The sequence below is a fragment of the Callithrix jacchus genome, chromosome 5, assembly GCF_049354715.1.
Source record: "Callithrix jacchus isolate 240 chromosome 5, calJac240_pri, whole genome shotgun sequence".
Lineage (NCBI taxonomy): Eukaryota > Metazoa > Chordata > Mammalia > Primates > Cebidae > Callithrix > Callithrix jacchus.
Window position 1 is genome coordinate 84,125,480 of NC_133506.1, and position 14,121 is coordinate 84,139,600.

General features: G+C 43.3%; 1 long non-coding RNA gene across 1 annotated transcript; it reads right to left on the minus strand.

The window, feature by feature from the left end:
* Nucleotides 1-1,443: 1,443 nt before the first annotated feature.
* Nucleotides 1,444-5,318, minus strand: LOC118153737 (uncharacterized). The gene is made up of 2 exons (XR_008481515.2): nt 5,192-5,318; nt 1,444-3,714 (listed from the first exon to the last, which is right to left on the minus strand). It is a non-coding gene; the product is annotated as an uncharacterized LOC118153737 (long non-coding RNA).
* Between the last annotated feature and the right edge of the window lie 8,803 nt (nt 5,319-14,121).

A 14,121-nucleotide genomic window follows, 5' to 3' on the forward strand; every position in this document is an offset into this window, starting at 1 on the left:
TTTCTTTTCCCTTTTGGCCTACTATAGGAGACATATTACTTATCTCCAAAATTTCTTCTGCTTGCAGAGCTGCCTGTTTTATCCAAAGTGAGGATCTGACTTAGCAGCAACATAACCTCCCTTTATCAGAGGTTAAATACCTGGGTTAAATTTTGGAACGCTTCTATATACCTATTAGGGTTATCAGAAAATCTGCCTAAGTCTCCCTTTACTTACCTAAGTTCCTGCAGTAAGAAGGGAACTTGAAGGGGCCCCAAATAAGGGGACCCTCAGATGACTTCCCTGAAAGTTACTTTTTTAACTTTGGGGAACCATTTTCCCCGGGCCTGCCTGATGTGACTGCAAAAGAAAATAAGCCACTTTTTCTTCAAAGTTTCAAGGTCAAGGAAGTCCCAGTGCTTCAAAATACACTCAAGGGGAGTGCATGTTGAAGATGATCTGTTACCCATCTAGAAAGAGAATTGAGAAAAAAAAAAAAGCATCCTTTTAGTCTCCTTCCTTTTGGTATGTGATCCAGGATGAAGAAGAAAGCAGTAGGAGGTGTCCCCCCAATTATTTTCTTCCTTCGTTCCTGGATTCCTGGCACCCGTTTAAATGTGCAGCCCATGACTGCAGGCATGATCCTCCAAGCCATGGCACCAGAGGAACTGAGTTTTGGGCCTTAGTCATGCTGTTCCCAAGCAATTCTCTGCCTTTTACTTCCCTTGACCTCCTAGACTTGTGTGGCCTGTGTGCCTTCCGAAAAATGGATTTTAAGAAAATACACATAATTGGGCAAGGCCCCCTTAAGCGAGGGGGCATGCTAGATTGAACTCTATCCTACTATTTTAGCCCATGCTAAAACATTCACCCAGAGAAGAATGGTTCTGGTTAACTTCCAGACTTAAAATCTTCTTACTAATTAAGTACTGTTTTAGTAGGAGCCAGAATAGATGGCTTAAAGGAATGTAGGAACCGAATGATCATTTTCCTGCCAGTGGGATAATATTGAGACTAAAATTTGGCTTCGGAAAACATCTTAGTCCTGTTAAAAGCAGAAACTTTCCATTCCCAGAAGAGGCCTAGAGCCTGATTTCTACTAAGTGGTTTAGAAATACCATGTGCTCACCAGATAAAATGTGGACAGAGAGACATTTATTGAGTTACTGCCTGCCGAGATTCACAATCTTTTCTAACAGACAGAATCCTGCACATTAGACATAGAGAGAGGGTAAGAGACCACGGATAGAAAGAGAAAGAAAGTTTGGTGACAGGGTAGCTGGAAGAGAGCCTTGAGACTAAAGGAAGATTTAAAATTGAAATCCACTCCATACTCACCAGTCTGATGATTGAATTTCCTTTCCCAGCCAATGCATCAAAATGATACGGCTCTGATGAGTGGAGGAACACCGGGTTCTTGGCCCTCATGCCAGTTTAGATAAAATGACACAGACACACATAGAGTGGTTTTAAGGAGCAGAGAGTTTAATGGGCAAGAAGGGGCAAGAAGGAAGGGAGCAAGAAGAAAGAAGCTCGTCTGTCCAAAGACAGAGGGAGGTGGGGCTCCCATACAGTTTCTTAAATTCAAATGTTTAAATGAGAACATCTCAATTCAGGACGCACCTCCCACTTCCAATTTTTGGTCTCCCACCCAGATCTATCCCAAGTTTCAGAGCCATATAGTCAGTGATCACTTGGACTACCTCACAAGTACCTTATGTGGTTTAAACTAAAACTAAATTGTTTTCATCCCGAAACCTCTTCCTTCTAAATTCATTATAACTTTGACAGGGGACGTAGAAGCCACTCTCTTATTCACCAATAATCATCTTAGTCCTATTGGTCTTACAATAAATTTGGCTGTTCCATGCCTACAGAGTAGAGGTTTATTCCTGAAGAACAATTTTGGGCCAAACCAAAATAAGATCTGCATCCAGAAGTTGAAAAGTAATCATCTCCACTGTAAACTGATTTAAAACTATACCTGGAGAATTCATTCTGAGCACTATTTTTTACATTAAAGTACAGTCATCCCTCAGTATCCATAGACGATTAGTTCCAGGACTCCTATGGATACCAAAATCCTTGGATGCTCAAGTACCTGATATAAAAATGGCATAGTATTTGCATATAACTGATGAACATTCTCCCAAATACTTTATATCATCTCTAGATTACTTATAATACCTAATACAATGTAAATATCATGTCAATAGTTGTTACACAGTAGTTTTAAATTTTTTATTGCATTATTTTGGGGGTTTTCCACTCAGTATTTCCAACCTGTGGTTGGTTGAAATGCAGAACATTTGCATACCAAGGGCCAACTCAATAATACCTAGGGTTCTAGGAAGTCCCGCTTACTAAGGGGACTCCAATCTCACTAAAACGGAGGTGATCAAGGATGAGAAGAAGGCACTTTCTGGTCCTGCTCTTTCTCAAACCAAAAGAAAACAGTAATGGAGAAGATTCACTTAAGAACCAGAAAGGAACGGGTGCAGTGGCTCATGCCTATAATCGCAGCACTTTGGGACTCCAAAGCGGGTAGATTACCTGAGGTCAGGAGTTCGAGACCAACCTGGCCAACATGGCGGCCTCTTCCAAAACTACAAAAATTAGCTGGGTGTGGTGGCATGTGCCTGTAGTCCCAACTACTTGGGAGGCTGAGGCTGGAGAATTATTGAACCCGGGAGGCAGAGGTTGCACTGAGCCAAGATCATGCCACTGCACTCTAGCCTGGGTGACAGAGTGAAATTCCATCTCAAAAAAAAAGAACCAGAAAGGCACTAAGGATGCACAGTAGGTGCTCAATAAATATTAACTGAATGAATTTATTTATGTACTGTGAAAAGTGCTGGCAGGATACAGTAGTTCAGAGAAGTGCTAAGTGTTCAAAAAATATAGCTTTGCTGGGTGCGGTGGCTCACGCCTGTAATCCCAGCACTTTGCAAGGTCGAGGCGGGTGGATCACGAGGTCAAGAGATCGAGACCATCCTGGTCAACATGGTGAAACCCCGTCTCTACTAAAAATACAAAAAATTAGCTGGGCACCGTGGAGCGTGCCTGTAATCCCAGCTACTCAGGAGGCTGAGGCAGGAGAATTGCCTGAACCCAGGAGGCGGACGTTGTGATGAGCCAAGATCACGCCATTGCACTCCAGCCTGGGTAACAAGAGCGAAACTCCGTCTCAAAAAAAATATATATGTATATGTGTGTGTGTGTGTGTGTGTGTGTGTATAGCTTTGCACTTTCCAGAATAAAGAAAGATGGCAACCATACTTTTTTTCTTTCTGTAACATTTGTAGAGTGTTTTATAATTACAAAGCATTTTTATATTTTCACATTCATTTAATCTGTATATGTTAACTCCAGAATGGAAAGGAACTGACCCAGGTACCACCTCTATTCTAGTACCCATAATACCTGTCATAGATTAAACTTAACTTTAAAATGATTATGTAGTAAAAGAATGAAAAGTATTCGTTTTGCAACCAGGATGAATACTCATCTCAACTCAGGATGCACCTCTCCCTAGAAACCAGATACGCCTAGAACCAGAAAAGAGAGATAGTCCAAACCTACCTGGGACCTAGTTGTAGAGCATGGTGGCCTTTCTTGCCCTGCCTCTCAGAAACCAGCAAGACTGTAAGCCAGGAGTTCAAGACTGCAGTACACTGGATCCAGCCTGTGAATAGTCACTGCACTCAGCCTGAGCAACAGAGCAAGACCACATCTCTAAAAAGAGAGAGGAAGAGAAAGGCAAGAAAGACTACAAAGAGTTGGGAAGGGAAAGAAGCCACAGTTTATCAGACCCACCTTGAAAAAATTCCCACCAATCAATGGGTACTATATACCCTGCGATTTCCAAAGGCACAGTCAAATGAGAGCCAGTAGTACTACTACTCACTCCCAGATCTAGAGAAGCAGGCCATGAACTGTATTATTTTGGCCAGCACTTTTCTCCCTGAATTCCCAGATCCAGGTGGACACTGCTCTGTTTCTCTACCAACAATTGGCAAACTACTGCTAGCTGGTGGCCCAAGCTAAAACACACACACACACAACTGTTTACATTTTTAAATGGTGGAAAAAATATTTTCTTGATTGTGCGCCTGTAACTAAAATCAGGGTGGAAGCTACGGAATGTAGAGCCTGTGAGAGGAGTTAAATGGGCGGGTTCAAAAGGAGCTGTCTTCTCTTTCTGGAGTGGCTGGTATTCCCCTACTCTTTCGCCTAAATCTTGCGAAAGGAAACTTGGGTTCAAGTTCGCGCTAGCAAGAGGAGTAACTCGAGTAACTCGTACTAACAAATGTACATCCCTTTCCTCTCCCTGACTTCGGTCCCTTACTAAAGTCTGCAGAAAGGGCAGCTTCTCAGAAGTGAGTCCCCGTTTCATTTTTTATTATTTATTAACTTATTTATTTATGAGATGGAGTCTCCTTCTGTCGCCCAGGCTGGGATGCAATGGCGCGATTTCGGCCCATTGCAACTTCTGCTTTCCAGGTTCAAGCGATTCTCCTGCCTCAGCCTCCCGAGTAGCTGGGATTACAGGCATGTGCCACCACCAAGCCCAGCTAATTTTTTCATTTTTAGTAGAGGCGAGGTTTCACCATGTTGGCCACGCTGGTCTCGAACGCCTGACCTCGTGATCCGAAAGCCTACATCTCGAAAAAGATGTAGTCGCCTGCCTCGGCCTTCCAAAGTATTGGGATTACAGGAGTGAGCCACTGCACCCGACTTTTTTTTTTTTTTTTGAGACAGAATCTGGCTCTGTCACCCAGGCTGGAGTGCAGTAGTACAACGTCAGCTCACTGCAACCTCCGCCTCCCGGGTTCAAGCGATTCTCCTGCCTCAGTCTCCGTAGTAGCTGGGACTATAGGCGCCCTCCACCACGCCCGGCTAATTTTTGTATTTTTAGTAGATAGGCGGTTTCACCATGTTGGCCAAGATGGTCTCGATCTCTTGACCTCGTGATCCACCCGCCTCCGCCTCCCAAAGTGCTGGGACTACAGGCGAGAGCCACTGCGCCCGGCCATCCTTTTCATTCTTAACCGAGACTCCTCTCTGCATTCCGGCTCTTGTCGATGTGACTTCCTCACACCTCCGCGGAGCTGCGAGACCACCCACTGGTGGGGTAACTCCCCTTGCCCGCCCTGGGAAACTGCCTGCAGTTTGGCTAAGAGGGGTGGGACAGCCCAGGGTCCAATATTACCTTCCGTAAGATGGGATTCGAACCTGAAACTCGTTCCTAACAGCCCTCGGTGCAAGTTCTTCCCCTCCCTGAACTACAACTCCCTCAGTTTTTAGAGCGGACAGCTCCGCGGCCCAGAAAGAAACGCGGGGAGGAGCCCAGCTTCCAGCTCTAAAGGGACTCTGGGACACTGGGTGGGGCCAGAAACGCGGTGTTCTTGGGAAATGTGGTCCGCAGCCTCCGCTGCGCAGGCGCAGCTCCAATCAGGCGCTGCGGCCCTGCCCCGCACGCGCTCGGCTGGAGACCCCTGTTCCCGAGAGCGCGCACGCACCCTGCCCGGGCGAGAAGGCGTGGCAGTTGCTGAGGCAGGTCTTACCCGCCTTGGTGGTGGTGCTGCGGTGAGGGTGGCCGGGTTTATTTTAGGCTGACTACAAATTTAGGTGGGAGAGACATGCGGTTTGTAAGATCTTCCCACTCCAAGCGAGAGATCCGGAGCGGAAGGTGTCGCGCGCCGCCCCGGCTGCGCACCCACACACTGGTCGAGCTGCCCCAGGTAGCTCTGCTTCAGGGCTCGGAGGAACTTGTCGACGGGGTTTCTTGAAGTAAACGCCTTGTCCTGTTTTAGAGCACTACCGTCATCTCCCCAAGGAGATGGCAGCAGCCTTCTCGCTCTTGTTGGTCTCTAAATGAACCCTCGTGTACCTGTGGACGGCCTGAGGAGTTACCGATCTCATTTCCAGCCTGCACCCCACCGCACTTCCACCACTGCTGCTCACCGCCCCCGTTATTCTGAAGCACGTTTCAGAATCGTAAACATTTCAGCACCAATTTCTAAAGATAGAGACTCTGAACAGTGACATCTTTATGAGTCTTTTCAAATCACAAAAAATTAATGTCAAATATCAAGTGAATGAATTTCCTTCCCTACCTGGAAATTTTGAGGTTTTCAGTTTATTTAAATCAGGATCCAAATAAGTTCCACACTTTAAAGTTAATAGATATGTCACTTAAGTCACTTTTTTCAATCTCCTGGCATTTCTCTTTTGTGTCTTTCAATATATTTCTTGAAGAAACTGGGTTTTGTCCTGTAGAGTTTCCCACAGTCTGGACTTCCCTAATTAAGCAGGGTGCTATTTTACATGCTGTTCTGCCCCATGTGTTTTCTATAAACTGATAGCACAATAAAAATAAAAATAAACTGATAACACAATAGACTTGATCTGATTCAAGTTGAATTTTTTGGCCAACATATTTCATAGGAGGTTTGTGTTTTATCAGAAAATACATAATGTCTGGGTTTCTCTTTCTGAGATTAAACAACCATTAAAGATTATTACTGGCTGGATACAATGGCTCACGCCTGTAATCGCGGCACTTTAGGAGGCCGAGGCGGGTGGATCATGAGGTCAAGAGATCGAGACCATCCTGGACAACATGGTGAAATCCCGTCTAAAAATAAAAAAAAATAGCTGGGCGTGGTGGCGCACGCCTGTAGTCCCAGCTACTCGGGAGGCTGAGGCAGGAGAATCGCTTGAATCCGGGAGGCGGAGATTGCATTGAGCCAAGATGGCGCCATTGCACTACAGCCTGGGCGATAGAGCGAGACTCTGTCCCAAACAAACAAACAAACAAAAGATTATTATTACTTAGATCCATTAGTTCGTTAAGGGTTGCAAAATAGCAACATTCTAAACCTGTCATTCCTTATTCATTTATAAATTGGATTATTCCTACAAAGAGAAACTTCCTCTCATCCACTAGCTTATATAGGGTAACAGTTTATATAGGAAAGTAATAAATGCTTGCTTTATTCCTTTATTTAACATCTTTCAAAATAATAATTTGTTCCCTAGGATACGCAAACTGACCAATGAGGTTTTGTTTATTTAGTTGTTTATGTGCTTGCTTCTTAAGTGTTATATTACAAACTCATGTGACTGGTGTTTCAAATCCTTGTCGTTATTATTCCTATTGATGCTCAAATTGTTCCATCTTTGTCGGTTGATTCGTGAGGCCTTTAACATACCCCTGTTTGTCAATACTTCTTCATTTTCTGAAATAATAAGATATACCAGGTTCAACTGGCACACTTCTTGCCCTAGACCTAGATTTAATCATTTCTTCAGGGGGCCCTGGTTCCTTTTGGTGGGAGCTGGCATTTACAAACCACAATCTAAGTGCAAGTAGTGCTCATCACCATTGAATAGTGATGTGTGTAGGCCTCTCCCATATACAGCTGCAGTTCGAACTGATTCTCTCAATTCAAATTCAGACAACAGGATGTTTACTTACCCTCATCAGTCTTACATCTGTATCTTTACTCTCCAGTGTTAGAAACCCAAATTATCAGTTATGCCAAAATAATTACTCATTTACCTCATCAAACAATACGCCTATTTTTAAGAATTTCAGAACAATTATAACAGTACCACCACCATTGTGACTGAAGAGTTTAAGATTTTAAAAAACTTATTTCTGTCCTTAGGGATGTACAGTCAAGTCAATGAGTCTTAAAGTAACTTGGAGTAATTTTTCTCTGGGTGCTATAACACCAGCTCCACGGTGCTGCAGACCATATCACGGCCCCCAAAGATATCCAGACTTAGTCCTTGGTACTTGTGAATGTTACTTTATAATGTCAGAATGGATTTTAGGTGTGAATAATTATGGATCTTGAGATGGGGAGATTATCCTGGTTTCTCTGGGGAGCCCTGTATGAAATCACAAATTCCTTATAAGAGAGAGGCAGAACATTTAACAGAGGAGAAGATGATAACGTGACCACAAAGGCACAGATTGGAACGACGCGGTCATAAACCGAGAAATACTCGCAATTGGAAACTGGAAGAGGCAAGGAACAGACTTGACCCTACAGCCTTTGGAGGGAGCATGGCCCTGACAACATTTTGATTTTGGCCCAGTGAAACTTATTTTAGATTTCTTGCCTCCTAAACTGTGAGAAAGTGTTCCAAGATGCCGAGTTTTTGGTGCTTTGCACAGTGGCCACGGAAACTAATACACACAAGTTCCTTTGTTTCTTTGTACTTACAAGGTTTATGGATTGCTTTTTCTTTAATATATTTTGGTTTTATAATTAGGTAAAGTTCTTTATGCTATCAAAGTAGAATCCACAAAACAAAGTACATTAGAGAAACCCATCTTCTATTCCTATGCCTTCTACCTAGCTTACCCCCTCATGGCTAACCATTTTAAAATTTTGTGGCTTATTCTTCCATTTTTTAGCATAAACAAATGTGTACCTGTATATCTTTATCCTTCCATTCTCTCTTACACTGTAGCATACTATTCACACATCCGTCCCCCTTGTTTTTCCCACATAAAAATAAATCCTAAGGATCACAGAGATAGTTCTCATTTCCTTTTACAGTTGCATTTTACTATGTTGTTTGGTTGTTCTACGGTGTATCCAAACAGTCCTTTAATGACAAACATTTGGAGAATTTCCAAAAGGAGGAAAACAAGGAAAGAGAAAGATAGATAAGGTGGGACAAATAGAAAACAAATAGCAAGAAGGTAGACTTAAACCCAAGCATGTTTGTAGTTACATTAAACATAAAGGGATAAATAAGATCAAAGACTGTCAGACTGAATTTTCTAAAACTTGCTTTGTTTACAAAAGATGTGCTTTCAATTTCAGGGCACAAAAAGTAGAAAGTGAAAGTATGGAGAAAAGATATATCACACAAACCCTAATCAAAAGAAAGTTAATGTTGTTACATTAATATCACACAAAAGACATTTTAAGCCAAGACATTACTAGAAATGAAGAATAATATAATCATATGGCATTAATCCACTAGATAATCTTAACAACTGTAAATTTTAAATGAACCTAATAACTTAATCTCAAAATATATAAAGCAGAAACTGTCAAAATTTAAAGAAAAACTAAATCCTGAATCATAATATGATAACATACCTCTCTTGGTAACTGGTAAAATAAGCAGGTTAAAAAAAATCAGTAAAAGTATATACAGTTAAAGAATGTGATTAGGGGCCAGGTGTGGTGGCTTATTCCTGTAATCCCAGCACTTTGGGAGGCAGAGGCAGGTGGATCACAAGGTCAGGAGTTCGAGACAAGACAGACTATCTCTACTAAAACTACAAAAATCAGCTGGGTGTGGTGGCAGACACTTGTAATCCCAGCTACTCTGGAGGCTGAGGCAGGAGAATCACTTGAAAACGGAAGGCAGAGGTTGCAGTGAGCCAAGATTGTGCCACTGCACTCCAGCCTGAGGACAGAGTGAGACTCTGTCTCAAAAAAAAAAAAAAAAAAAGAAGAAGAAGAAGGTGATTAGAGCAGGCACAATGACTCACATCTGTATTCCCAGCACTTTAATTCCAGCTTAGATTTTTGAATTCCTTATTTTCACACAACTATCATTATCTGAAAAGATAATATTGGAAAGTCTTGGAAAGCCAGGTCTGAGAGTGGGAAAGGATGATAAGCAGAGAAAAATGGTAGTGTTTCCAGACATGTTGATGTGAACCTTTTAGTAATGAGTTTGAAGTGAAGCAAGTAATCACAATAGTGTTAAGTTTTCTTTGAAAACATCAGAAGTTTGAACGTTGAATGAGGACAACATTCAACATCCTGCTCAAGCAGGAGGACACTTGAGCTCAACTCGAATTGGGTTCTATGGGCAAATAAGGCTTTGGTGAGGAAATTGGGGGTTGTTGTAAGAAAGTAAGTATCATGAGGAACTCTGTGACCAATCTGAACAGAATGGGGACTGATGGATCATGAGAATGTTAGAGGAACCCCTGCTTACCAGGCCTCTGGTTTAATAAAGCATGACCAGAGTGACTCCATCTTGAAGTGAATAGCTAGGCACTTGTAAGCCAGCTATAAAGATAATGCTTATAGTCTGAAAATAGTCACATTCCAAGTTGACCTCAATCTATGATTACAAAATATTTATAGCCATACAGAGCATCTGCCCTCTATGTTGTCCAAGGGAGAGAATATGGTCATGGGTTCTTAGTTTCTGTTTCTGGTTGGGCCAATAAAGCCTCTTACTCATTCTTCTTTTCCACTAATCACTAGAGACAGAAACTAAAAACCATGGCTGCAGGCTGCTAAAAGCCTAAAACAAAACAGAACAGAGCAACACAACACCAAAAGCAGATGGGCTGGACAAGCTTGCCAGATGTCCTCAGAATGCAGCACTCTTTACCTGGAGATAATGCTAATGAGCAGGCTTAGGTTGAAGGATTATAATGGTCATGTAAAATCGGTAATGCTGATAGCCCCTACCTTTACTGTGTATGTAGGCACATTCCAAGTTTAGTCATAGCTCCTTGTCGTTTCTTTCTTTCTTTCTCCCCCCTCTCCCCCCCCCATTTCTTTCTTTTTCTGTCCCCCAGGCTGGAGTGCAATGGCATGACATGGGCTCACTGCATCCCCTGCCTTTCAGATTCAGGCAATTCTCCTGCCTCAGCCTCCCGAGCAGCCGGGTTCACAGGCACACGCCACCACACCCAGCTAAATTTTTGTATTTTTAGTAGAGACAGGGTTTCACCACATTGGCCAGGCAAGTCTCGATCTCCTGATCTCAGATGATCCACCCTCCTCAGCCTCCCAAAGTCCTGGGGTTATAGGTGTGAGCCACTGCACCCAGCTTCCTTGTAGTTTCTTACAAGTAGAAGCATTAACAAAGGACAGGGCATTCCTCCTCCTGCTTTCTGAGGATGCCCTACTCTGTAACAGAGTAGTGTCCAATAAACTTGCTTTTTTCACCATGCTCTGAATTCTTTCCTACGTGAAATCCAAGAAGCTGCTCTGGAGGTCTGGATCGGGACCCTCTTTTCTGGCAACAGGAACATGTGCACTCAGGACAGGGCTCTCCCAGAGGTAAAAGGATTAGAACGTTCTGAGTTCTCAAGCAAGTAGCTGATGTACAGATGGTGGTGAGAGGAACTGTCCGGGGTAAATGTTTCAGAGGTAGAGATCCTGGTGCTAGTGAGCCACGGGGATGCCTGCGCCAGAGGGGTGGAGATGAGAGTACAGAGAACAGCAGGGCAAGTGGAGCTGATCATCCTGTGGACATTGATTTCATGGAGCATGAAGCTAAGGCTCAGGGTTTGTGAACAAAACTCTCTAGAAAATGAGGGTGAAGCAGAGTGACCAGCAGATTTGCAGGGAACAATAACAAGGTGAGCATGAAGCTGTATCCTGGTTGCCATGAGGTTTAAAGGAAAATTAGCCAAATCATTTTTATGTTGAACTTGGCTTAAACTTTCTAATCATTTTCTGTCCTCTGGGAATTCCTCTTATGAGCATCATAGAAATGGCAGTTCGAGGGCTGGGTGTGGTGGCTCAAGCCTGTAATCCTAGCACTTTGGGAGGCCGAGGTGGGTGGATCACGAAGTCGAGATCGAGACCATCCTGATCAACATGATGAAACCCCGTCTCTACTAAAAATACAAAAAATTAGCTGGGCATGGTGGTGCATGCCTGTAATCGCAGCTACTCAGGAGGCTGAGGCAGGAGAATTGCCTGAACCCAGGAGGCGGAGGTTGCGGTGAGCCGAGATCGCGCCATTGCACTCCAGCCTGGGTAACAAGAGCAAAACTCCGTCTCAAAAAAAAAAAAAGAAATGGCAGCTCGAAGGAGTAATAAAATATTAATGATGTAAAATGAATGTAGCTATTTTTTCACTTTTCACGTTTCAGATATTTAAACTTTAAGAAAATGAAGAGAATGTTTAAATTGCAATTTTTGTATTTTTCAATGGTTTCATGCTGGAGAAGTGAAATAAAATGGAATGGTTCACTCTTCATACAGTCACTCTTCATCTAAGAGAAAAGCATATCCATAAGTCTGTAAAAATCCTTTTACCAAGTATAAGGTATTCTGAGAAAATGTCTTATTAGGACTAGAAAAAGTAAAAGCAAATAAAAATCAGCAATGTTCAAAAGAGCAGCTTTGTTGGTCTTTTCCATCAAGTGGGTAAAGATTTGACAGCTGTAATGCTTGCTGCTGATACATTGTAAAAGAGAATGAGGAGTACAATTAACTTGATTTGGATTTGGATATTTGATTCAGTCTCATTTCCAGAGTTTGTGAATATTAACTCCAGCGGAAAAGTCCAGCCCCAGGAACAGAGTTTCACTAATGTACCTGGTGGCGATTCCAGCCTGCCCTCAGGGCTGCAGAAATTGCAATGAAGCCATAATGCAGTCATAATGGGCCCATGTGAACAGGAATGTTGTAGCTTTGTCTAGGCTGTCAGCCAGAAGTAACAATACAAATTTAAATAGTGTCCCTCTGCGCAGCCCAGACCCATTTAAACCTGGACCTTTAACATTAGGTTGATTCCAGAAATCAGCTCTTCTCTCTTCTGTTACAGCTGAAGGTGCCCAAGAAGAGAAAATATATAATGTTTACCTTTTTTTGATAGGGGGAGACAGGGTCTTGCTCTTTCGCCAAGGCTGGAGTGCAGTGGCACGATCACAGCTCACTGCAGCCTCAAACTCCCCAAGCCCATGATCCTCCCACCTCAGCCTCTCAAGTAGCTAAGACTGCAAGCACGCATCATTATGCTCTGCTAATTTTGGTATTTTCTGTAGATACAGGGTCTCACCATGTTGCCCAGGCTGACCTCAAACTCCTGGGCTGAAGCAATTCTCCTTTCTTGGTCTCCCAAAGTGCTAGGATTACAGGTGTGAGTCACCACACCTGGCCTAATCTTCACTTTTAAACTCAAAATATTGGCTTTATTAACAAAATGAAAGCATTTTTTGTTAATTCCAATGTATATGGCAGAGGTGGGGGGGTGAAGCACATGTGATGTGGACTGATTCTAAGAAACACCAAAAAATGGAATTGCAAGGATTTGGATTTCCTGACAGGGCTAGGACGTAGCATCTCACCAGCCCTGCTTTACCAGTTTTATGCCTCTAAGAAAGAGAATTTTTTTTTTTTTGAGACAGAGTCTCACTCTGCTGCCCAGGCTGAAGTGCAGCGGTGGAATATCAGCTCACTGCAACCTCCACCTCCCAGGTTCAAGTGATTCTTGTGCCTCAGCCTTCCAAGTAGCTGGGATTATAGGCATGAGCCACCGCACCCGCCCTTGAGTCGTCTTTTTCATATTGAATTTGTTAAGGAAATAATAATTCAAGGACACTTGTTAAAGCACGGTAAGGAAGACTTTATTCAGGACCATCTGGGTAGGCATAGGGACCACTCAATGGAGTCTTGCAGTGGGTGAGAGAGAGAGATTGGACTCAACTTGAATACTGCATGGGCAAGCAGGAGTTTATAGCCAAGGAGCAGGGTGATGGTTGGTGGGTGGAAACTTACTAAACGGAAACATTACAGGTAAGGAGAATTCTGGCTAAACATACTTAACAGGATTCTTGCTGAAGAAAGGCCAGGGTGACCCAACATTACCTGGGAGATGGTGGAGAGTGAGGAATCTGATCAGGCATCCAGGCGATCAGACATAGGCGCTGGCGGCGCTGGCTAAACGGACTTGGTGAAGTTCTTTGCTAAAACTCAATTTACAAGGAAGTGCACAGATGGGCCCAGGACAAGCTTTAGGAGACTGACTAAAGTTTGGTCAAGCAGAGAGTCTTTATCAAATTATAAGAGTTCTTTCTACTTTTCAACATTAACTCCTTCGGTCCACCAAAGTACTCTTCTGATCAGCACCAACTTTCCCGACAAGCCCTGTGGAATTTTAGGGTCTTCACCTCTTCATCTCTTCTCTGACTTTGTTGACATAATGAGTGTAGGATGTGGTATGGATCTCCCTTCCCTGACACTCCTGCCTCCATTCACTTTGGAGACCTGCCCAGTTGTGGTCCCACCTCCCATATGGCACCTTCACATCAGTTCTTCCCTGTTCTCCTTTCCAGAGCTTCTCCAGAGGATTCAGTGGTCCACCCTTTGTTCTTTTCTTTCTATGGTCACTCCCTTGCAGAGC